The sequence below is a fragment of the Crocodylus porosus genome, unplaced genomic scaffold (genome assembly GCF_001723895.1).
Source record: "Crocodylus porosus isolate Cpor-Errol unplaced genomic scaffold, CroPor_comp1, whole genome shotgun sequence".
In the NCBI taxonomy this organism is placed as follows: Eukaryota; Metazoa; Chordata; order Crocodylia; family Crocodylidae; genus Crocodylus; species Crocodylus porosus.
The window spans coordinates 35,849,457-35,876,427 of record NW_017728947.1 but is presented as its reverse complement, the minus strand read 5'-3'; positions in this window follow the sequence as shown (position 1 = coordinate 35,876,427).

Below are 26,971 nucleotides of genomic sequence, written 5' to 3'. Positions count from 1 at the left end.
CAGAAGCAGAAGACTTCCTTCAGGCACCAGTGCTGAAAGCAACACTTCAGATGTTCTTACACATTACCCTTAGGCTATAGTAAATGCTGTGGAGTGGTGTTTATTTTAAAATGAGGTTACAGCAGTCACACGTTAAGGCTTAAAACCATCTCTGACCTGCATACTTGTGACTTAGATGGCTGGTGAGTAGGAATGTAACTGGCTTATATCCCTGCTCTAGGTTGGCATTGGTGGGCAAGGTAGGTTGTGGGGGTTTGAGCATGAATCTGGAAGGTGGAGAGCTAATAGGATGGGGGCTGAGTGGTGAAACGGGAAGCAGAGAGACAATGGAGATGTGGGCTAAGTAGTGAAATGAAGAGTCAGGAACTGAAGCAAAGAAATGAATAAAATTCAAAAGGATACAATAAAAGAAGTGAAAAAGAATAGAAATAAATAAATTTTAAAAGCCTTATGTTTTCATGAAATAGTATTGGGAAGCCTGGGATATGAATGGGAAGAGAGAGGAGAAAGAGGGGACATGCCAAGTACTGAGAGGAAAAGGGGGATTTTTATGTATCGGTCACCCCACCTGCTGCCCTTCCCACTGTCACTCCAGAATAGGATAAAGCCTCCACTAGGAGTAGTGCCTCCTGGGAGGCGGGGGCACCACTTCCAACCCAAATTGGCCCCTGGAGTATTCCAGTATGACTTCAACACAAGCTCCCTAACACCAAATGAAGAGAATCCTTTCCTGAAGAGGACTATATCTGAGATGAGCAAAGGACTCTTTCTTTATGTTGTCCTGTTTTAACACTCCTGTTTTAAGAGTTCAAAACATGGTTGAAAGGTAACGTGTAAGAATCTAAAGGTGTTGTTATATGTAAAAGGGGAGAGGGAGAGAGGTATCAGGCTTCTTGCCTTCTTATCCCATTTCTAAAGCACCTCTATAAGTTTCAGCCCCTATCTGGTCTTCAGTGGCCACATCTACATGAGATGCTGACTGCACAGTAGCTTGTTACTACCATGCAGTAGCATTGCGTGGCATGAAGAGTGATTTGATGCTACTGCACAGTAGTAAAGAGCATTGCGTAAAAGCCATTCAACAATGCTACTGTGCAGTTCTACTCTGGTTATTGTGTACAAGTACACACAAGCAGTAAATGACAGCGCAGTAATGACTGCGCAGTCAGCGTCTCATGTATATGTGGCCAGTGCTAATGTATAATTTCTTTTTTTTAGTTCAGATTGCTCCAAAGCCTGTCTTAATAAAATTACTAAATTAAGTATTGTGCAGTGAGTCAGTGGACAGTGAGAAGAACCCTGTTAATATAAATAAAGATTAATCAGCCAACAAGACACATTTTCAAACTACATTGCTTGCAAGCTCAATGAATTTTTAATGTTTAGATGAAACAGCAGTATATAATGCTGACAGTTCACTGTCTTGACCTCTTTTTTTTTGCCTTTCTTTAAAAATGATCTAAGTCTCACATTTCCCTCTGTCCTTGAGACTAGAGGGAGCTTATCACTGATACTTTTTAAAACATTTGTTATTAGTATTATGTTTAAGACATTTCTAGCCTTCTGGTGGGGATTGCTAATTTTGATATTTTTCAAATCTAACAACAAAAGCTTCCCAGTAGAGGCCTTGGCTTTCCCAGATGACTGGTTATTGTCTTTCAGTTTGGATTCAGATTTACCTCTATCCTACCCAAATTTACCTCTATCTTATCCAGATCTTTCACTGTTCTACATGTGTTGGCCATCAAACATTCTAGATTGCAAAACAATGATAGAAAAAGTGATTTCTGTGGAAAATATCCACATATATCACTTAAATCTGCAAGAATTGCTTACCTTAATCCCTTGCTTTTGTATTATTTTAGGCCTGAGTGGAGAGTTGGAGTTTATTATATTTTTGTAAGATTAAAGTATCAGAAACCTACAGGTTAAGGCTCAAATTTTCAAAGGAGCTTTATGAAATAAGGTGCCCATCTTCCAGTAGAATGGGACCCTCCTGGTTTGGCATGTGCCTCTTGGTGGTTCTTTGAGAATCTGAGTAAAAATATATAGAGAGAGGTAATCACTATTTGGAATGGCATTTCCTTATAATACATAGAAAATACATCTTCGGTCAACAAATCTGACATATTGTTAAAAATATAAGGGAAAATATTTTGATCATATTTGCTGGACCTAGAATATATATAGTGAAAAGCCAGAACTCAGCTCCATCTTCAAAGTTCAGATATGAATCCAAGTTTCATCAAAGGTCGGGGGGGTCCAAATGTGTTAAACTGGGGTCCTTTCTATTATTTACATCTTCAGAGCAATGCACAAATATGATCAAATTTTTCCTCATAGTTTCATAGTTGGTAGGGTCAGAAGGGACCTGAGCAGATCATCAAGTCTGAAGAGTACTGGGGTCAAACAACCCCAGCAAGGTGTACATCTAGCCTCCTCTTAAAGACCCCCAGGGTAGGAGCCAGCACCACTTTTCTTGGAAGTTGGTTCCAGATCTTAGCCACCCTGACAGTGAAGTAGCGCTTTCTGATATCTAGCCTGAATGGCAACAGACCTAAAGTTTTTTTTAGACACGTTTGTAGTCTCTCAAAATCAACCCTGGTAGTGTTGCAGTGGGTTCATACTAGCATCTGTTTCCATTTTAGAGATCAGATATAAGTAAGAAGAGGTTAAGTGAATTTGTTCAAGACTACAGAAGGGACTAAATAACTGAAACTAGAACTTGCAAGTTTTTTGACTATCTTATTCATGGACCACACTTCATTGTAAGTATCAATATTCATATTTGTTCTGAGATTGCATATCCTTATGGCTCCTGAATGAAGGTTCTTTATGTCAACCCCAGATATTCAACATTTGTCATTGTTGTTCCTCTCAAAAGCATGATATGGCAACCAAAGACTAAAGGTACTGAATAGGGTGAAAAGTTCCTTAAAATGAACAGATTTCAATAGCCTACACAGGAAAGCACCTTTTCACTTAAAAACCTATTAGTAGAACTGTGAAATCACACATTCAGCTTCTCAAGAACTATTAATAAGGATATGTCTGTAGATAATGTATAGAATAAGATAGAGAGGATCAGTTGTAATGGGATTTATCTTGCAATCTCAAGATTAATTACAGGTGATTTGGATACATGGAAGATATATGAGCATTGCTAATAATAGCACTGGTAGTAAATCTGAAGCTGATTTTTGCTGCATCAAGATTGATTTAAAAAAATGTTTAATTCTATTCTTGAAAATTGGGAAGAAATGATTTATATTATAATGTTAAATTCAGAGTTAATGAACCTAATGAGGTATAACCTGGTTTCAGAATTCCTTCCTCCTGACATGGATAATTTATCTTATGAAATGTTCAAGCGTATAAATTACAAATGTTTGGAGATAATTGTTAAACTGTTTAATTTCATTTTGGAATAAAATGTTGAATCCCTGCCCTTTGAAGGAATGTAGCAGAGGATTTATATCTATTGCCAACTTGTTGATCCTTCCAAAACTTCATCTCTACCAAGCTAATTACTAGAGCTAAACCGAATATTCACAGTAGATATTGTTTCTGATCTTGAATTTTAAATGAATTTAACTTTCAAAAATATGTTTTGCTATTGTCAGGGGACATCTACACATGATACTACATCACTGTTGCAATGTGCTACAGCAACGTAGCATCTGTGGGCATCTACATATGACCAGCATCTACTTTGTTGTAGAGATGTGTTCTCTCAGTATAATGTGCCACTGCAGCAAAGTAGCTGATAAAAATAACTGTGCACCATGCGAACAACGCAGTATGGGCTGTTACTGCACCATGACTTCCAAAAGGAAGTACTAAACCACAGCACAGCAACAATGTCACCATAGCAACATGTGTAGATGCTCCCTCAGTTAATCAATCAACACTTTAAGCATGGGCATAAAATCATAGGCTGTTAAGAAATCAATCCCCTGGGGCAAAATTACTAGGCCTGTGAGAAGTGGCCAGTATTCACTTCGAATTTGGATTTGGTTTGTGCAGGAGACAGTGATCCAATTTGGTGATTCAAATCACTGTCATGAATCGATTCAGCTGAATCTCCAAATCAAACAGGCCCCATCCCCCACCCACTCTCCCAACCCACCAATGGCTGCCCCGCCCAGCCCCAGCTTCCCAGAACTGTAAAAAAATAAATAAAAGCCCCACACTCACTGGCTCCTGCCAGGCAGAGGGGCGATCCCTGCTGCCCCCCACTGCCCTGCGCTGCATGGGGGGCTCTGCCATGAGCCCCTAGAGGCCCTGATGGCCACTGCAGCATCCAGTGGGTGCAGAGCTTTTTTTTTAAGTGCCGGGACACTGGGCCCAGGCAGGGCAGCCATTGATAGGGCTGGGAATGCAGGCAGGAGTCAGGGGTCAGGAGGCGCTCAGAAGGGCTGGGGGAGCAGGCAGGGGATGGAGCCTGGCAGGGGTCCCCCCCATGATACTCTCACCCCTCCTCCAGCCCTCCCCCCTCCCCCCTACTTACCAGCATGGAGCCTGGGTCCAGCTCCCTGCAATAGTGAGCAGGGACTGCCCAAATCTTTTCCAAATCAATTAAGAGGCTTCAAATCAATTTGGACCTTTTAATTGGTCTCCTGATTTGATTCAGATTCAGCAATTCAGCCACCAAATTGGGTTGAATCTTCTCTGAATCAAATGAGCAACTGAAGCTTCTCATAGCCCTAAAAATTACCCATGCCCCTGCCTGTGCATTTAGATCCCATCTGGGTTTTAGGTGGGATTTCTGTGCCATATATGCTGGATCTCTACAGAGGGATGATTCACTGGGTGCATCTAGATGAGATGCTGACTGTGGAGCTGCCGCAGTAAAGCATCACAGTCTACGCAGGCAGAGTCTACACAATTACGTCCACAGTAAAGCATCACAGTCTACACAAGCAGTACTTTTAGGCCAGAGTAAACTAGTGAATTTTGTCATAGGATAGTAAGTAGCATTCTATAGCAAACTGATTTACTCCACTACAATGCAGACTGCAATGTGCAATGCACAAGTAACCTGTGGCCAGGCCTGGCTGGAGCACGAGGTCAGCCCATGAAGGTGCTACATGGTGGGGGCTACCTTCCAGCTAGCCCCACACTGTAGCACCCTCATGCCCCAGACAGCCCTCCTCAGCACACGGAGCCAGGTAGGAGCAGCCCTGGGCTGACAGGCTCACCCTCAGGACCCCCTGCCAGCTATCTTCAACCTGCTGAAATCCTGGGCACATGTGTAAACTCTAAGCCTGGGAGAAATAAACTCCGGCACAAATTGCACTGGAATTTGTTGCATTTAATACATTTCATGTGTAGATGCACCCACTCTCAAGCTAAGTTAGTCCTTTTAATAGAGCTTGACTGGTCCTCAGGTCCCATTTTTTTCTGATCCTTATTTGAATGACTGAGAATCAGTAAACAGGAAAAAGAAACCCAAGAAGATACACAAACCTTCTCAGACACAAATGTTTACAAGAGTATTCACAAGAGTTTAACTGTTTCTGAAGAGTGCGTTCCTAAATATTTAGAGTCATTTTCACCAAAGACTTTCCACTTGCCAGTGCAGTGCATGTGGGTAGTCTGATTTCCAGGAGGTGGATAGACACCTACAAATCATTCTGGAAATACAATTGCTACTAAATAAATTGACTGAAAAGGAACAAAGCAGAAATGAGGTCCTGTGTCAAATGGATGACAGAAACTGAGCTCAAGTCTGATCCCTCTAAAGCTGTCATGGGATATATAGAGACAGAAAGGAGAAACTTAAATAGCTACTGCCCGTGCTGTACTCATTTTGTGCATAGAAAGAAGGTTTCTGTTTCTTACTCTATCAATTTTGTACTTTTCAAAATCACCCAATTATTTTAGTAAAAAAAAAGACTTTTTTCCATTGCAAAATGATTTGCAAATGGTTACCTGCTAGCAGAACATTTGTGATTACATACCACCAATGACATCAGTGTAAATTTGAAGTGTTGTGGTATCCAGATGGAACTATCACTCACAGTGATTCGTACACCTCTGATGGCTCAATCTCTGTACAGAAAAAAAATACGTTTTTGAGCACATTCTTCATCTCTACATAATAATTTTACAGAAAACAATCTCTCTCCGGAGAGGCTTATGTAACATACTATGGGAAAACATTTTGCAGTTCTTGTATACTACATGAATAAATGCAGGCAGAAACTGATAATTATTAATCATGAAAAAAATATTTAGTATGAAAATATTTATCTTTTTGTACTAAGGATACTTCAGGTGCCTTTAGATATGTGAGGAGACTGCTCCAATGCATTGAAATTACAGTGTATCATGCTAATTAGGGTGCTCCAGCAGCCTCCATATCTCATGTATCAGCATACCTGCACTTCAGCATGACAGCAGGGGCATTTTAACTAAAGCTCATTTGACGAGCTTTAGCTAAAGTACCCTCACCACCATTTTGAAGTGCAGGGACACTGATACATGAGGTGCTGTGGACACGTTAGTTAGAGAGGCTCTCAGAGCTACTCCAATAAAAGTGCCCCCTCCTCTGCCCCCAGAACATGTGTAAAAATGCTCACTTCACGTCTTTCTTAAAGCCCTTCATACATTCACACCTGTGTTAAATGGCCTTTGGGAAATGAGGATCACACTAGGATAGGTGGAACAGATCTATATGGTTATACTTCTTTCAGCTTAATGTGGTATTGGATGCTGAGTACAGAACTTGGCCATAAATAAAATACAAAAGCAGACGTCTTACATATTATGCACCTTGAGCCCATTTGCTTGAGGCAGGATTATGGGATCTGAAACAATTTGTCACTGTTGATCTATTACGGGTATATTATCTTGAAGATATCCATGCTTGGTATTCTGTCTGAGAATTTGAAACAAATGAAAATAAGGGAGTTCTGTCTAAAAATCTATTCCAGGTTTTGCATGGACCACAATGACTATCAGAATAGGATATACAACTTAGCCAAGAGAGAATTTTGAAGAGGTCAGATCCTTAGATACTGGAAACTATTCAAGTCACCAGCTTATACTAGTTTGGAAATTAGTGAGAATGTACACATTTTTGGAGGGTAATTCCAGCAAGTTATCCTTAGCCTTAGAAAGTCCTTGCACAGGAGATCCAGTTGAACTTTGAATGGGGTCCTTGAAAGGGGAGGGAAACATTTGGATCAGTGCCACAAAAGCCCGCTGTGATACATTTGATATACTATGTTGAAGATTCTCCCATTTCTTTCCTGGCATATATGTCTTTGAGCTGCTCATTTGACCTGAGGGAATACCTAAGTTTCCTCTTTTTCTGATCCCTCTGTATCTTCCATTATTCCAAATGGACTTGTGAGGATGGGTGCTGTATGTTTGAATTTAATCCACAATGCAAGCACAATAAAAGCTATAATCATGTGCATTACTTTCCAGACTGAAAATATATAGATATATATTATTTAGTATAACTCTGCATATGTGAAGACACTATGCTTAGCTTGACCTGACTGGGGCTTGTCCACCACTAGGGTTAGGTCAGTCTAAGAGCCGAACTGTATATTTGTTCATGGAGTTTAAATTAGATAAAAAATGGCCAGCTTCCTCTAAGTTAGTTCACCTAAGGAGATGCTTTATGAATATTAGGTTAACCCGTACCTGAACTATCTGAACATGTGTACATATTTGAAAACCCCAGCTGCTTGTCCCAGCCCAGAATTGTACTTTTCCTATGCCTCCCCACAACCAACCTGGCTATTTTTAGCCCTTCAACTCTGCCATCTTAGATAAATGCTCCTGCCCCCACCCCACCTTGTAGACTCATCAACCCCACTGTGGATCTGCCAGACCCCCTGAAGACCCACTAGCCCCCACCCACCAGTGTCCCAACCCCAATTTAGCTCTCATTCCAGGCATTGCTCCCAGCACCAGGAATTTTCCACCAAAATAGAGACCTGATCTATGATCACACAACTTAAAGCAAGCTGCATAATTATAGAGCAGGTCCCACAAATGTGTGCCTTTTATTACTTCTGAGGTATGACCAAATCAGATCTGAATTTTGACCTTTAAGTCACTTTTTTCACACAGTTATGTAGATAATGCTATTCCAATGCCTAAATTTGGAATGTTTCATAATTTGGACATAATTCACAGCAGCTTAATATAAGTGACCTGATCCTTTTTAAAAGAGAAAATACTGTGTATTTTGGCCAAAAAAAAAGATAAACACGTGTTTATAAACATTGTGGAAGATTTTAGTTTTTAACTGCCATCCAGTGAAAAAGTCCGTCTGTGTAAGTACAAACAACACAAACACATGGATCAGAGAACAAACATATTTGAAGACCAAAACAGAGCACCTGGGCAGATAAGCCACATATTAAGGAGATGTAGATGGGTCCATCAAGTTGCTTGGTTATAATAGTTAAAGAAAAAAATATTTTCAGAAGCATAACCTTCATGATATGTATTGTTGCACTGGTTTGTATAAGAAGCCTGAACATGAGTCTTTTGAAATTCACTTTAAGAATCAGCATTGCTTTAAAGAGTTAGCTTCTTCAGTTTTGCCTTCTGTGCAGGAGCTAAAACTCCATTCTGTATGTAGAGATAATGCAAACTCAGCTACTCATAAAATGTTTCTGCATAATATTGCATCCATTTTGAAATGTTCAGAGATCTTCAAATGTTTGTGATGTTCCAATCTCAAAGCATGGGAGGAAATACATTTGAAAGACAAAGGAATATATTATGACTATATTAGTAGTTAAGATATAATATTGCTTTTGTTTGAGGAAAAGTATTTTAGATGGAAATAAATTATATTTCTTAAAAATACTTCTAAATAATCATTATGGTTATTCCAACAGATTAAAAGCACATTGTTTGTGAACACAGAACATTAATTCATCAAGGAGAAAATCTGTATTCACCTATTGCTTCCGTAGTATTGGTACTATTTTTTTATTGCAGCAAAAACTAAAAAATATATTAATGCTCATTGGAGGCTTATATGTCCTATAATATATTGTACAATTTGATATTTTAAAGTGAAGCAGGAGGTCAACATGTAAATCAGTAATTTTACAGTACCCTTAAATAATAATCATTCAAGTCAGTCTAGATTTAAGGCTTGAGTGGATGTGGTATTTAAGGGGCAATAACACAAGTCATTTTTTTATAGCAGTTCAATATTTCTAGGGCTTGGAAAATCATCATCTGTGACACTGGTTTATTGTCTGCAGCTGAAAATGTTTTATCAGACTTTAATATAAGACCTAAGACTTGAGGAGGAGAATCTGCAATAACCTGCAGTAATTACTGTTTAGTGTAAGATACTCCAATAAGATGGAGAAAACTGGAAGTCCTAAGTGGCACATAGCACTTTCAGCTCACCTGAACATGTTAAAATTCAGGTAACCTATTTAGCAGCATTCCCTCTAAGCTGTGCAACATATGCAGCTGTGCAGACACACCTGGTAGTGCAGCATTAGTGCGCCTGCATGGCCGCGAAAGCCATGCAGCTTAGAAGAAACACTGCTATTTCGTCCTATTTCTTTGAATTTCTTGCTGCTTGGTTAAACCTGAGTTCACGATGGAAGGGCTGAAGAGAAGATGTCAGTCACACAGAAAATCAATCTTACTGGACCTCTAAGGAGTGCCGAGTTTTACTTTGCTTCCCTATAGTAGGTTTATATCTCTTAGGCTAAGGATCCATCTCCCTAGAAAAGTGATAGAGTCCAAATCAATAGGAACTTTTGAAGCTATAATATGTCTTATAGCTGGTAATGCAATGTATAGGTAAGTATTTCAGAGAAACAAACTAGACTGGGGCACTTAACTTTTGACTCATGGGCCAAATGCAGCCTGTAAAGCCTTGGAATCCAGCCCAAGTGGCTCTCCACAGGTTAGGAAATTTGGCAGTGAGGGATCAATGGCAGTTAATACTGCCACCCCTCCCCAATGTCAAAATGCCAAGCACCACATGGAGGTTCAGAGCTGGGTGATGACCCTCCCCCCACACAGCCTGATCTAAGTCAGGCCATGTCACCTTCCCTCCACGTGGCTGGGTTGAAACCAGGCTGTTCCTCTTCTCCCCGTGAGTCCAGGTCATGCCCCCTTCCCCCTCCCTGTGGGGCTAGGCCATGCCCCCTTTATCCCACAGGGCCAAGCAGTGCTCCATGCCCTTGTGTGTCTGGTTTGAGATTGGGTCGCACTGCTTCTCCCCATTCTGTGGGGCCAGCCCATGCCCCCTTTCCCACTGCCTGGCCAGACTGGGGACATGCCATACCTGGAAGGCTGGATCAGAACTGGATCATAGCCCTCCTGCAGGGCCAGATTAGGGCCAGATCAAGCCCCTTTCCACCACAGGGCCAAATTGTGGCTGGGCTGCCCTCTGCACAGCTAGATGGGGCCCCACCAGTTCTGGCACACAGAGGGATCAGGCACTGCCCATCTGCCCCCCTGGCCAAAAAGGCTAAGCACTACTGGACTAGATGATATGACAAGGCAGTTTATTTCTTTTTAATTATGATGAAACAGAACCTGGCCCAAGGAGTTTAGATGGAGATGTTGACAAGGAACCACCTTTTGATTTCTTAATTTCTTTTTATAACCTTTAATAAGAACTTGCCAAAACATGATGGGAAATTTGAAAGTTTCAGAATATGATTCAGAGCAAATGAAAAAGAACTCAAAACGTCCTGTGAAGTGGCATTTTGAAAAGCATTTTGACTCAATTGAAACATTTTGTTTTGATTTCATTTCTTTTCCCACTTCACAAAATAATTCTAATAAAGTCAACACAGATTATTTTCACATGGAAAAAATTAAAAGGAACCATTCATTAAAGCAATTTTTGTCACACTTGGCATACCAAAATAGTATTTTGATTTGGATGAACTTTTCCATCAGACCTTTTCAGCTAGCTCCATATTTGTGGTTTGCCCATCACTACTTTTCAAAGGTATCAACTTCAAGTTTAACCTACATATTGTCTTTCTCTACAGAGTATGTATTATGCAATTGCTGCTGCTTTGCTCCAGGAGTTCGGTGCATCAGATAAAAGGACAGCATTGTTAGGCACTGCCCACTTCTACATGTGAAAACTGTTGGTCCAGTGGTTTTTATTCCTTGATCTAATCTTGCATGTATAAGTTTTTTTCTTTTGCATTAACTTTCTGTACTAAAGTATACAAACGTAAAACACCCCATTATGACTTATTCCAAGAGGTTTTCCCTGGAAGAGTTTGGCCTAGGGGTATTTTCTTAAAAGCTCAAGTGCTTCTCAAAATGGCGGTTGTTTAGTCTTACCATGGGAAGAAAATCTACAGGGAATAATAATGAGCCCTCTTTCTCATTAGGCAAAGGACCAAAACATATTGATAACATAAAATACAAGTATTCAACAGTTATAATGAAAGAGTTTTGGATGAATAGTACATGGAGTTAGACAAAAATACCAATTCTGCTTTTGATTTTCTGAACTAAAAATTGGAATACATGAGCCAACAGCTGTCTGGTCAAATACCTTTAAAATAATCAGCCTCTTTATGAGAACTTTCAGTGAAGTGCATCATATTATATCACCACAAAGTTTTACCATTCCCCAGTGAATAATCTTAAACACTGTTCAGACATGACTTGCTCCAGTGGAAGACTTCAGTTTCCTGCAGGAAGGAAAATGAAGCCATGTGGGTAGCTTGAACCAGCTGGCAGTTCTCTAAATTAGATAGGCATGAACTACTTATAAGATTGGACACTCCTCCAGATGCTGCCACAATTAAAGCAAAATAGTTTCCCTTATACTGAGACACCCACATAATTTCTGGCTGTCAAGAGATTGACATGTTTTGACAATTAAACTAAAATAGATGCTTAGAAGAAAAAACATATGAAGACGTGTAACTTTCCTTGTCAAAGAACTTTGTTTTTATCCTTAAAAACATATAGAACCACCAGACAGGCTGTACTGTGATAACTTCAGTAGAAATTTATTAGAGTTGTTCAGTATGTAACTGCAATAAGATCTTCTCCTCCCCAGATAAACAGAGATGTGAAGGCACTAAAATACACACCATCTGCTTCTGCTTTTGCTTTGTTTAGCGTATATAGTGATTGGAAAATCTCAGAAGGTTCTAGGGCCTTGTTTTCAATCTGTCTACCTGTCTTAGAGGTTTATACTATGGCAGTCATCATCTGAACGCTTTCTCAGTAGAAGTAAAGAAGAAGTCCTTTGTGGACTTTATGAGCCTCTGATACTCTACCTTTTCACGGTAATAACTTTGTTTTATGTATGGTTCTTTTTAGTTTATTTATTTGTATTTCATCATTGTTTTTAAAAAGACAATAATGGCAGAAGGTCAAGGAAGTGTGGCAGTGCTGAGGGTATCATTTTTATAGTGAAAAGACCTTTCCAAAGATGTCCTGAGGGGTCTCATGATATGTTCTTATGTTCCTATAGATGGTCAGACTCTGGATTCACCTGATCTCTGAAAGTTTGTTCCATAGCTGGATCCACTCAACAAAAAATGTTTTTCCACCAGATCTCAAATGCTTCATCCTCAGCTTTGTGTTTGCATTTTGTCCTAGTAGAGTGCACTTGTCACAATGGCTCATAGATCAACATTTGATTTCTGATGTAGCTAGAGATTAATCCATTAATTTATTTGAAAATCACAATGTTTCCTTAATACTAACATCAGAAGACAACTTGGAGTGCTAATGACCATAAGTTTCCATATTTAAATATTTGAAGAAATGCATGCCCTGGTGAGAAGAATATCACATTTGGAATAGGTATTACACCATAGTGAGCAAATGAAAATAAGGGCTTAATACAAAATCTTATGCACATAGATATAGAAAAGATTTTGTACCACAAAGTGAGTCTCACGTCTGATCTTTGCATTTTAATTTGCTCGTTGGTTCAAATATAGTGGTATACTGTTGAAAACTCCAAACTTTCTGTTCATTCAGCCTGTCTCTGGTAGCTTTCAAATTTTAAATCTCATTGTGCTTTAAAATAAAATCAGAGATAATCCTAGTCTACTGGTTGAAATTCACTTTCTCAGTAGAAAAAGTTGCAACTTCCAAGGACACATACAAACTACTTAAACTTAGATGGTAGCTGTTCTGTTTGTCTTTATAGCTACTATTTTGACTACTGTATAATTTACAGTTTTGTAAAGTATCTGTCAACGATACAGTGCCCTAAATGACAAAAAACACTGCAATAAAATCAAATTCAATTTCATTCTCTTCTAAACTTTTGTCAGAGGAAACAGAACTACTATGCTATCCAACTGAAAGTTGTTAGTTTAAAATGAAAACCATGTAGATATATTCATTCATGCTATGAAGTCTGAAGCATTTAGTTTGCATTATTGTGGCCTCTGCTTGGTCCTGATTGATTTTGTAATCCAAAGATTGGTGTCAATCTTACTTGTATCATGATCAATCAGTAGCCATAAATTTTATGGGCATGTACCCTTCCACTTTATGAAATTCTATTGTGCACTAATGAATTTATTTATAATATTATCAAAAGAATATGAATGTACCTAGTATAAGGTTCATGTCAAGCTGTGAGATTGTATTCTGTTCGTACAGAAATCTGTCCCATAGTTCTAATTTATATAAATAGCTCCAATTAAGTCAATAGAACTACTCAGTGGACATGTCTACATGTTCATTCATGTGCAGTGCCTACTGTGCATTAAATTTAGTATTTGAATAATCAAGTACTAAAGAAATGTGCAGTAGGCTACCATACTGTGCATTAGTGCAATTGCACATTTTTGCATGACACTTAATGTGCTGTAGACTAATAGTACTGCACATTAGCATATTAGCATGGTTTTTGCTGTATAAACTATTGTTTGCAAAACTATTGTGCAGTAGAATTAGTCTACTGTGAATTAAGCATCTTGTGTAGACATGCCCCCTAAATAGAATCTGTAAAATCAAGTTGTAACAGGCTTATGGTGTCTTGGGCAGCCAATCACATCCTGAGGGCCTCTCTGGACTGATTTCTTATATCTGGAACCTGGCACACTCCCCAACCTTTCCTGCCTCACCTTGATGTTATAAATGATTGCTTTGGGAGACTGCCCTCAATTGGCCAGGGTGCCAGTTCAAGACCCCTCTTCTGCTGAAAGACTCTTTATTTCTCCCCCTCTCTCTCCCTCTCTCCTTCACTTGGGACCTGGCTATGGTCCCACAGTCCTCAAACTAGGCATTTGCTTCCATTTGGTTTGCTGGACTGTAGGACTTTCCACTCAGTTTGCTGTGCTCTTGGGCCCTCTATCCTTGCCTTTGAGTTTCTAGTAGTCATCTGTCACCATCTCAGCATTTCCATTTTTCTATTGTCAAGCACTCTATGCTTTCCTAGCATTAATCATGCCCTCCAGCCCCTCCATAGCCATGCCCATGCCTCACAGTTATAAACAGTCAACAATATAAACAAAATGGGGACCCTTAATCATATAAGCAGTGTCTTCATTACTTTCACACATCCAAATTCTCTTCTATTCAAGGGACATGAGTTCTTGTTCTCCAGGTTCTGCAAAGCTCCTTCTCCCCAGGGCATGTACAGTCCTGTACCATTTCAGGCAGAGCCCAGACTGAAGCTCAAACCCCTTGGCTTTATATGTGTGTCTTCTCCCATTTGTGATCACCTGACAAGTGCAAGGTGATGCACCTCGGGAGGAACAACCAGCACCATACCTACAGGTTAGGGAACTCCCCTCTTGTCAGCACGGAGGCAGAAAGGGATCTGGGGGTCATCATTGACTCCAAGATGAACATGGGCCGGCTGTGTGGAGAGGCAGTCAGGAAGGCCAACCGCACCTTGGCATGCATCCACAGATGCATCTCGAGCAGGTCCAAAGAGGTGATCCTCCCCATCTATGTGGTGCTGGTCAGGCTGCAGCTGGAGTATTGCGTCCAGTTCTGGGCGCCACACGTCAAGAGGGATGTCGACAGCATGGAGAGGGTCCAGAGGAGGGCCACTCGTATGATCAGGGGACAACAGGGCAGGCCCTATGAGGAGAGGCTACGGGACCTGAACCTGTTCAGCCTCCAAAAGAGAAGGCTGAGGGGGGATCTTGTGGCCTGTTATAAACTAGTCAGGAGGGATCAGTAGGCATTGGGGGAGTCACTGTACCCCCGAGCACTGCCAGGAGTGACCAGGAATAACGGTCACAAGCTGGCAGAGGGTAGGTTTAGGTTAGATATCAGGAGGCGCTACTTCACTGTCAGGGCGGCTAGGGTCTGGAACCAGCTTCCAAGAGAAGTGGTGCAGGCTCCTACCCTGGGAGTGTCTAAGAGGAGGTTAGATGAACACCTTGCTGGGGTCATTTGACCCCAGTATTCTTTCCTGCCATGGCAGGGGGTCGGACTAGATGATTTGCTCAGGTCTCTTCCGACCCTACAAACTATGAAACTATGAAACTATGAAGCTATGACTTGAGCTTCTCTTAACAGGAAACAGTAGTTTTCTATTAGCCTAATTAGAAGGCCTGGTGCTACCCTCTGCTGCAGTCCTGTTGTCCTCAATTAACTGTCTGTGGATTTTCTCCTGCAGCCTGCTATTTAAACTCAGGCAACTTCAGCTTTTTTGTTCTAATGCCTCTGCCACCCTCGAAAGTAAGATTTGAAAAATGCTTCAAGTGGCCTTCTGGTGCCTTACAGCCACCCTCCTCAGAGCTCTGAACCTAGCAGTAGCCACTCCACCTTCTGAAGCCTGTCTTATCTTCAGATTTGGGTTTTCCTAAGGGAACCATGCCCCTCTCCTGCTGTACCCAGGAAGGAGCCTTGTTACACAAGTCCATAATCTGATCTAATTTGCACCTAAAGTTGTAACCTGGAACAATATGATAACAAGTATCAAGCACTTTCCTGGGGTTGTCATTTGGATTGTTTCTTTCCCCACTCATTCAAAACATGTACTTGTGTAAGTGAGATCCAAGGTAACTGGAAAAGAGAAAATTAAATGTTCATCTTTAAGAATGGGAAGGAGGAGGATTCAGAGAACTACAGAACAGTCAGCCTGACCTCAATACCTAGAAAGATCATGGAGCACGTCCTCAAGAAATATATTGTGAATCACCTAGAGAAGCAATGAGTAATCAGGAACAGTCATCATGAATTCACCAAAAGCAACTCATACCCAACCAACCTGATTTCCTTATATGATAAGGTTTCAGACTTTGTGAACAGTGGGAGAGCAGTGATATGACAAGCATTGACTTCAACAGGGCTTTTGACACTGTCTTGCATGACATTCTCATTAACAAGCTAAGGAAATACAGATTATACAAAAATAGTTTGAGGTGGATACATAACTGATTGGGTCATCATTCTCAACAAGTAGTCATCAATGGCTCCATATCTAGTGGTGGGAAGTATCAAGAGGGCAAATATCAAGTGGAGTTTCCCAGGGTCCTGTTCTGGGTCTGGTATTAGTATCTTCATTAATGACTGGACAATGGGATTGGGTGCATACTTATCAAATTTGTGGACAACGCCAAGTTGGGTGGAGTTATGGAAAGTCCAGAAGTTAAGGCTAAGATCCAGAATGACCATGTTCGAGTGAAGATCCGCAGTCAGCTATATGATATTCAGTAGAGACAACTGCCAAATCCTGGACTTGGAGAAGAATCAATGCATTCACAAATACGAACTTCAGCATGACTGTCTAGGCTGCAGTACTTGCAGAGGTAGACCTGGAAGTAAAGGTACAGCATAAGCTACTGTCCCGGGGAGCTAGGACGGGACTTACCAGCGATGGCGGAGAAACTCGCGCGGCACATCTGCCACTTGTTTCTACCGATGAGGCCAGAAGATGACGTCATCGTGAGCGAGCGGCCAGCAGGGATAAAAGCAGCCACAGGAGAAAGGTGGAGGGAGGCGGAGGAAGCGGGACCGGGTCCCGCAGCAAGAGGGGCAGAAAGTCCCAGAGTAGGACAAGCTGCAAACCCCTCAGCCAGAGGGGCAGAAAGCCCCAGAGCAGGACAGGCAGCAGATTTCCCCAGTAGCAGGGGCAGAGAGCCCCAGAGAGGAGCCACAACCCGTTCAGCTGGAGGAGGGAATAGCAGCAACCACCAGCTACAGGGCGTCAAGTAAGCAGAAGCAGGCAAGGAGGCCGGAGACGGACCATGAGGACAGAGAAGCCAGCGAGGTGGGTGTGACCATCGGGCTAGAGGAGGGGAAGGGTGAACCCCCTTCGGAATAGCGGCTCACGGTGGAAGGGTGACGCTATTCCCCTGGGACGCTGTTGGTCCGGAGCAGATGTAGGGTCATCAGGTTCCCGCCCTGGTTCTCGCCCGCCACGACTTGTTGTAAGGTTCAGTGAGACGGCTCCTGGTTCTCCGTAGCCCGGGGTCCCCGACGGTCACGTTGCGGGGCTCCGCCACCCCCTAACACCCCGGCCTCACGCTCCCTTGGGTCCTCTTGTATTCGAGGGCCCTGCCCTCGCCCGGACTTTCCCAGTGATGCTTCTTACCAGATTCCTCGTCCGAGGCAAGAAACCTAGCCGGCTAGCACCAAGCTTTCGACCTGGGTCCTCCCGGGGGATACTCCCCACCGGGTTCCTGGCCGCTGGTGTCCGGCACCGGTCCAGGCGCTCACGGTGCCTCGTCGGTGCCCTCCCGGGCCCCCGCGCCGACCCCAGACCTGTAAGCTTTGTGAGCAGGCGGGGCACAGTCCCAGTACTCCCCGTCACTGGAGTCCTCGTCCTCCGGGCCAATCCGCCACTCCCCGCTCAGGGTCCTGGGTCTGGCTGCTGCTGCTGTCCTTCCCTCCGCCGGGGCGGACGGCCACTCCCCGCCGGGGTCCGCGCTCCCGCCTGGTGCGAAGCCACCTGCCGGCTCCCCTCCTGGAGCCCCCGCCTCCACGGCAGCGAGTCCCCTCTCCGGACTCCTGCCCCGTCTGTTCCGGCCGGCCATTTTTATTGCCGGCTCCCGGCCGCCGGCATGGGCACCGGCTTCCGGTGCAAACAAGCGGTGGATGTCCTGCTTGGGCTCCGCCGCCTCCGCGGGCAAGCTCTGCCCCATCTCCCCGGGACAGTGGGATTTCTGGATTATGGACCTGAAGCCTGCGAGACTCACAGGTTGGGTGTCGGGGTGGTGGAGCGGGGACACGACCCTCCCAGAGGGGGCCAGGACCCAGAAGAGCCCTGAGAGGGCGCCGTTGGGCAGAGGTCGCCACCAGTTGGCTGTGGTCAGAAACCTATAGGGGTACTGGAGAGATTGAGCAACAGATATTGCCCAATAGGACCCAGGGAGTTCCAAATAGGAAGCCCAAGCCGGTAAGGGGCAGTGGGGCCAAACTTTAAGTTGTTTGCAGGTTTTGTTCCCAGTTAAAAGACGTACCCCGGCAGGAATAGCTGAGGGGGCACACTCGGGGAGACAGAGTCAAAGATATTGTAGGGGAGCCCCACCTGTGCTGGGACCCAGTGTCAGGTCAAACAGGATAGGGGGAAGAAGAGGACGAGGCAGGCTGGCACATGAGTAATCCTATGAGGGCAGGTCAGGCCAAGGGGAGTTGCCAGCACATCAGCAGGAGATCGGTCCCACAAAAGAGGGGAGAGCACTAAAGGTGGTGTGAGGCTGGGGTGCAGGGGTGGCGGAGCCCCGCAATGTGACCGCCGAGGGATCCCGGGCCGTGGACCACCCACGAACTGTCCTTAACTGAACCTAACTGCAAGTCATGGCGGGTGAGAACTAAGGCAGGGACTGGACATTAAGAGACCTACTCCGAACCCGTAGCGATCCGGCGTGATCAGCGGCGTTTCTCCGCACCAAAGGTGAACCACCTACGGGGAGGGCCCCAGTCCGGTGGTCACAGCTGCAAAAGAGCCAATGGTGCACTCGTGTTGCAAAACAAGCCAAGAGAATCATGGATTCCATTAACAGGACTACCAGTTGCAAGTCAAGGGAAGTGTTTCTTCCTCTATTCAGCACTGGTGATTGTGTTCAGTTTTGGGTCCTGCACTTCAAAAGGAATGTGGATAGTTTGGAAAGAGTCCAGCAAAGAGCAACATAAATGATTAGGGCTCTCTGAGGCAAGACTTGTAAGAAAAAGCTGAAGATCTAAGGTCATACAGTCTAGACAAGAGCTACTGCCGGGGGATTTGATAACAGTCTTCAAATATCTGAAAGGTGATAGAGATGGCATTTTCTCTGTGACTGTAAGGGACAAGCCTAAAAGCTATCCATTCAAGGTACAGCAGGGGAAATTTAGGTTGGAGATGAAGGAGGGACTTTGGCTATAATGGTGTTAAACATTGAAACCAACTACCTAGAGAAACTGTTTAATCTCCATCCTTGGCAATTTTCAGGAGTAGGTTAAACAAACTCTTGGAATGAATGCTTTAGTTAGGCATGCTCTTATCCTGAGCAGGGACTGATCTAGATGACCTTGTAATATCCCCCACTTCCCTATGATCCTATGTATTGTGTGGGAGTTGTTGGTTGCATCACCTGTTTTGTACCTCTTCCAGTGACAGAAAATGAAAGGAGAAAAAAGAAAAGTTTTCATTTAGAATCAGATGGCATAGCCAGTTGAAACTCATGAGGAAGAAATCCAGTCTCACATAGGTGCTAGCAAAGATAAGGTTGAGCATGCAATGGACAGATGTATGTACAAGCATGGGTCATCATTCATAGGCTACAAATCACTGTTGTTCACTTAATTTAATAATAAAACACTGGCATCTATTAAAGACAAAATAATCCTATTCTTATTATTCACATTCACGTAAAAGAAAAATCTTCATCTGTTAAAATAATAAACCCAATAAAGGCTTGTCAATCTGAGCTACAAATTTGCTGTAAGAGTAATAGACTACTGGAAACTGAATCACTTTATCTTATTGTTGCTGCATATTTTATTTACGTAGAATGTTATCTTATTTTTAAAAAACACATTGGCTGCCTATTTTGCAATTACATGTCATTTGTTAATTTTAAAGTAAATTAGAAAACGCTAAGTACAACTCTAAGGATAGATTTATTTTTTCTTTTTTTCTTTTTTATGGGTAAAGAATCCCTACTTTTTGCCTTCTTATATTATGGAACAATCCAGTTTCTAGCTATAAGTATTAATCAAACTCTGAGTCAGCAACTCCTCCATATTGCAAACTCCAGGAGGACAGCTCTATGATAGCCTCAAGGTCAGCAAACTTGATCGTTTCTCCATCAGTCAATTCACTGCAACTCAGTGTCAGTCATCTCAGAAACTCATTTAACATGTCTCCTCACACATTCACTGACTGATTTTAATGTTCACAACATCTGTTGTCAACAAAGAAAAATAAAGGAAAATGAGTTTTGATTTGCATCCTTTTATGATAAGGTATTCAAAGCACATACTGTCTCTACTTTCTCCTGGTGGTATTTGCATATGAACCTTTATCCATTCTTTCCTTTTGTTCAACAAATCTGATTGTTTTCCTCCTTCCTCCCCTCTTACTTATGTTTAATCCCCCTAAATCTTGTTAAAAATAGAAAACTTCACAGTACCTTTCAGAGTCAGCAATATTCACAAAAAGAATGCTTCAGGTAATAGTCTAGGAAAATAAACCTGCCTCCTGAGTTCTAATTCTGCATTAGATACCATTGAAGATAAGAAAGGTTATTTTACAGGAATATCAATACCTAAAGAGCAAAGCAGAAGAACAGGAAATATACAGTGTAATAGTCACAGAAAGACCATTGGTGTTGGGTCTCCTATTTCCAATTACACGCCCAAGTGTTGTGTGTCTGCAAAATGGAGGCAATGACAGGTACCGACTAAAATGGTTTACAGGTCTTTTTTATTGTAAAATGCTAAGATATCATTGTTGTTTTATTATTATTTATACTGTGGTACCAAGGGATTGGGGTACATACTGAGTTAAGTTTTGTGTAAACTAATAACAAAACATCAGTGTTTGTTATAGAAAAGTTTCCAGTTTAAGTATGAGACAACAGGTGGATAAAGCCAGCATATGGGGAGAGGAGTCAAAGGCAGCAATGAGACAGTATGAGTCTGTGTGAAAAACAGCACCCAGAGGCTTCACGTTATCAAGCGTTTGTACAAAGCAAGGTGGATGATAATTTAAGGACAATGGAGTGGCTTTGTTGCTATTTACAAGACACGTCTACACATGGACTTATGGTGCTATATTGTCATGTGTATCTACACATGATTGCCAGCTACATCGCCATAGTGGCATGTTCCCTGTTTATAGCGCACTGCTAAGACGTAGCAGTAAAACCTAACTCTGTGCTGCATGCATGATACAGTAACCACCCGTACTGCACTGTGCTTTAGTACTTCTAAAAAGTACTAAAGCAACATGTAGACTCACCCATAGAGCATGCTTCCCATGATGAAACTAGGAAACGATGAAGGTACTTGTCTGAAAATTAATAAATGATTTTGAAATCCAGCATTGTTGTCAGAGTAGCGATATAAACAAAATCTTCTTATGGCATGCAGTCCAGAAGTACGAAACTATTTTGGAAGTAAAGCTAGCAAGACTAATTGAAGCATCATGAACTGGTCTGAGTCTGGTTCAGATAAAATAGTCCACAGGCTCTAAATTAAGCCAGCCACTCCTTTTTATTGGGGATAAGTGGGCTGATTTGATTTGATTTGATGGTCTGTTTTATCTGTATGTGAACAGGTAAAACCCTGGCTCCACTGAAGTCAATTGCAAAGTCACACTGAATTCATTGGAGTAGAATTTTTTCTCCATTTAATTAGAACTTCAATTGTTGTGTCTTGATAGTGTATTCACCACTGTTCCTAAGTATACAATCTAGAAATCATTATTCTGTTTTTAAAACTTAGATTGTCTGTTGTGTCCTAAGTGGGAATACCCAGAGAAAGATGTTTCTTTTCTGTAATTAGTAAAATGGAGAGACTAAAAAAGCAACCCTTCCCCCAAAAACAAACCCCAACAAACAGACAAACCAAAAAAAAAGTTTTCATTTATTTCAGAAGAAATGTAACATGAAAGGATTAGAGCTGAAAACATTATGGAAAACATAAGCAAAGGGGGGTGTATTATAAATAGCAGAAAGATCAAGACATTATGATTCTAAAGGGTATGAATAACATAATTTGTTCCCCGAATTCTCTGAAAATGGTAGTTATCACTGATATGACATTTGTCAGGTTGGCTTGATTTCTCAGAATGTTCACAAGACTGTTCTATTGTTACTCGGTTATCATCATTTGTCCTTGCAGTTGCATAGTATTCAGTGGCATTGTTGTCTTTTCAGGTTCCTTCTGCATGTCTGCAATTATAATCCTTTATCAGGTTGGGCAATGAGCTTGAATCACACTAATGACTTTGAAATGATCTGCCTAAACTGTCAAATGTTCCCTCCCTCCCCCGCCAACATGAATTCCCAAATTTGGAAAGTTAACTCTTCCATTTTCTTCTATGCTCCAAAAGTCTATGCCAGAAGACAGAAGAGAGAATGGCAGAAGGGAGACTCATATGGCTGTTGAAATTAATTTAGTTGCCAATGGTGAGAATGGATTGTTCTTACTATGACACTAGGTGACCTAGTTTTAAGAATTATTTAATATAGGCTCTATAGAGAGCCTAGGATTCAAATACCACATCCATGCAGCAAGCCAGAGAGATCTCCTTGGTGCTTACAGTGTAATTGTAAAGAGAAATGTAGATTTAGGGTCACATTAAGTTTGTTTCAGGGAAAGCTCAGGGAATATCATACCAACCCAAGGCACTGAAGAAATTACATCTCAAAAAACCAGATGCAAGGATGATGCTCCAGGCAGAGGCAGGAAGGAAAATGAGAAGACTGAAGACACCTACACCCTGGTGGTGCTTCTAATATCTCTTCCTGAGGAAAGGTGCATGATGCCTACCATGCAGGCATGTGCGCTCGCAGCAGCTCAAATAAGAGAGGCACAAATTTATGCTGGAGATATTTGCCTCCACACACATGCCTGGACATGCACTCTGTGTGGGACAAGTTGTGCCACTTGGGGCAAAATGACCCCGCACAGCTCATCCCAGATCTGCAGCCAAAGGGAGCTAGAGCATGGGACCAGCACCTATGCTCACCCTAGCAGTATAAAAAGGTGCAGCTCAGGGATACTTGCCCTTAGGAGCTTCTGGGGGGAAGCTGACCATGCCCCTTCTTGCTCCAGGTTTCTGCTACTGCTCCTGCTGCTGCTGTTGCCATGCCCCCCCACAGGGGGTTGTCCTCTGCCACATGCCATTGCCCCCCCCGTGGAGGGCCCACCATACTCCGTCCACACTGCACCACCCCCCAGCACCGCATCTCAGCTGCGGACCCCAACTTCTGCGGTCCTGTTCCAGCCTGCTGTCATCCCACTGCTAAGTTGCAGCTGGGGGACAGCCCGGGGAGAGGGCCTGCACTGCCTACAGAACCCTCCCCACCACCACCACCTAAGGGTGCCCTGATTGCCCCAGCTGCCTCAGGCAGACCACGCCCCACCTTCCCCTTCAACTGAAGCACACCTTCAGTGGCTGACGTCGCTGACTGCTACCACCACCACTGCTGGTGCTGCTGCTGCTGCCTGTGCTGACAATGCCCGCCCCCAAGGTGGGGGGGTGGGATTCCCTGCCACATTGCCTTGCACCACCCTGCCCCACACCTACACTGGATTACTTCCTTAATTGATTGTTTGCTTCTGCACTCCCTCACAGATGCCTCACCACATATGATCCTTTGCCTTGCTTCCTGCCTGCTGCCCTGCTGCTTAGTACCTGGCTGGAGGCCTGATGGGCTCCACCAAACAAAGCCCCTCCACCACTCCAGCCATCTTTACATCTGCCTCAGGAGCCGCCCCTGTGTGTCTGTTAAGTCCTCTGATCCACTCCCCTGCCCTGGTGTGAGCCAACTCAAATCTCCCTAGCGTGTGTGTGTGTGTGTGTGTGTGTGTGTGTGTGTGTGTGTGTGTCCCCTCCCCCACCTTTCCTGGGCATTGCCCACCCAGTTTCCTGTGGCTCAGTGAGCTTCAGCTCCCTTCCCCACCACTCATCCCACTCCCCACAGCTCCAGCCTGCCCTGAGTGGATTCACTAGCCCTTCTGTGCTTTTGTTTTTCTTTTTTGGTTTCTCTCTCCTTTATGTGAAGCAATGGCAGGGCAGGAGCGTTCTGGGGTGTGAAGACACCCCCACAAAATGTCCTGAAGCCCTCACTGTGGGAGCAGATTCCAACCAGGCCTCTACGGGGGTGCATATCCCTAAAGCCCACACCCCGGGGGCAGAATCCAACTGACCCCCTCTGGGGGAAGACAAGCCTATAACACCCACTGCAGGGACAAATAGGACTCTAACAGGGACCCAGGGCAAGAGCAATGAGAAAAGCTCCTTTTCAGCCTCCTCCACAGCATGGGGTGGGTAAAACAAGGGCCCTGTCCCCCGTCCTAGACCAATGGCACCTGTGGGGAACAGGTGCACCACACCAGCCAGCACACCCACTCAGCCTGTCCCAGGCTCTAGCCCTTGCCCCACCAAGGCAGCCCCCCAGCAAGGGAACCACAGCTATGCACAGGAAGCTCCAGGGAGACCCTCAGCAGTGGGGGCTGGACCCTCCACCACTGGCCCTTCTAGCTCAAGCAGTAGGCCCCCCTTTCCAGTACTGAACCACAGGCACAGGGTGAAGATTCAACTACACAAGCAGAAGAACCTGCACTTTGAGACCTGTGTGCAGGCCCTAGCTCAGGTGGTGGGGGCCCTGAAGATCATGGTGGCTTCCCACCTTCATGGCAAGGGGGTTTTTTTTCCTTGCCTCAGGGCTGCCGCACAAAAGGCAGTGGAGAGGGTGATTGGGGTGAAGGGCAAGTACATCCCCCTCAAGCCTCTAGAAGATCCCCTAGATGAGCCCCAGGTGGTCCTCAGCTTTATGCCACTCTATATTCCTAATTGGGCCCTGCTCCCCCAGATTCAAATGCTGGGGAGGGTTATCTCCCCAGCAGTGGCCCTCTTGCTGTGGTGTCAAGACCCCAGCCTTTGCCATCTGTGCTCATTCTACTGCCAGGTCCAACTGGTGGTGGGAGTATGGCTGGAGGCCAAGGGATGCCTTGTGATTCCTTTTCATGGGGTCCTAGTGAGGGTGTTTTATGCTCTGGGGTCCTGCAGTGCTTCTGGTGGCACTCCCCATGGCACTTGCATCACAAGTGCCCAATGGGCTGGGCAGAGAAGGCATCTATGGGTCCCACTGGTGAGAGGGGTGCCACCAACACCCCTCCCCCATCAGGCTCCCCTGGCATCCCAGCCACAGCTGCCCACCCAGTCCCCCCCAAGTTCAGGTGACTCCACTCCCCAATCAGGTTTGGCAGAGTCCTGGGGAAAGAGGCAGCAGCGAACTGCCACACTACCCTCAACACCTCAACACTACCTTTGCCTACTGGAGCTTATCCTCCTGAGGACAGCTGCATGGATGAGTGAGTACAGGTCCTCTCTGGGCCCAAAACCCAGCTGAAGCTAAGCTGGAGCGCTCTGAAGTAGAGGAACGTCGCCCCCTCCTGATCACCACATGGGAGGGAAAGTGGCCCATCATACAGGGGCCTCCCCATCTAAACCCGACCCCCCCCCCCGGGAAAGATAAAATGGGCAATCCCAGTGGAGGAGGCTTCAGGGCTTCAGGACAGTCCTGAGCTTCCACCTTCAGGTCTTCCAGCAACTGCTAGACAGTGTTGGTAGCCGTGCTGCATGAGGCTACCTGAGACATGCCTTCCTCTGCCACTTCTGTGGGCTCTGGTATGACTGGCAGCTCCTGGGCCTGTGGGGATTCTGCCTGCAAGACCTGTGAGGGCTGCCAGAGTTCTACCAGGACCTTCTCCAGGCCTGGAGGCTGGTCTCTGCCTCCAGGTCCCCAGCAACACTCACCCTGGGAACCAAACTTCTCGTTGAGCCCCTCCTCTGGAACCTCCAGCTGGAGAAACCAATGGTAGAGGCACCCCAGTTGCAATAGAGGCTAGTCCTGCGTGGTTTCACCCATATCAGAGACCTCCTGGACTATGATAGGTGGGTGTGGGTGAACACTGCTGTGCTGGCCTGGCACATGAGTTTACCCACGATGCATGCAACCTGCCACCAAGTCCAAGAAGTGAAATCTACCTTACCTCCTGATGCCCTTGTCTTTGTCAGCCAGGTCTTGCACAATGGTGATCCCTCCCCCTCCCCCCTGTGTCCTCAAGCCTGCCAGAGTTTGTCATGGGGCCAGCGCCTCACCTGGCCTTGTGGTGCTCCCTGCTCCACCATCTGAGCCAACTGGAGGACACCAAACTAGGTCACTTCTCCACTCTCTATTGCTGCCACCTCTACATGTTTGTGCACCGCATGATCAACCATGCTGCCCTCTCATCCCACCCAGACACCAAGTGGCAGGACCTGTTCAGTGAGGGCATAGCTGGGGCACCCCAGTGGCTGAGCCTGCACTGCACCTTCATTCCATGAGCCACTGGGAACCTCAGCTGGCAGCTCCTCCATGGAGCCATCGCCACAGGCATGTATGTCATGAGCTTTACCAACACCCCAGTCTCCTGCCCCTTCTGTGGGCAGAGGGAGACTCTAGTGCACATGACGCTCAAGTACACCAGGTTGTGGCCCCCTCCATCTCCACCTCTGGAATCTCCTCCTGAGGTTCTGGATGAACTTCACCTCCCACCTTTTTTATATTTGGACACCCTATCCATGGCACCACCAAGTCCCAGGACCCCCTCATCAACCTCCTCCTGCCGCTGGCCAAGTAGGTTGCCCAGGGACTGTGGGCCATATACATGATTAGGAAGGAGGCTCTGGCCGAGAAGTTCCCCAGGGACTGCTGGGCCACTTCCCTCTCACTGGTCCACACACACCTCTGGCAGAGCACCACTGGGTGGTGTCCATCACCTCCCTGGATGTCTTTGAGGACTGGTGGGCACAGCCCTGGGGGCTGTGGTCAGTGTCCCCCTCAGGATCACTCATTTTCAC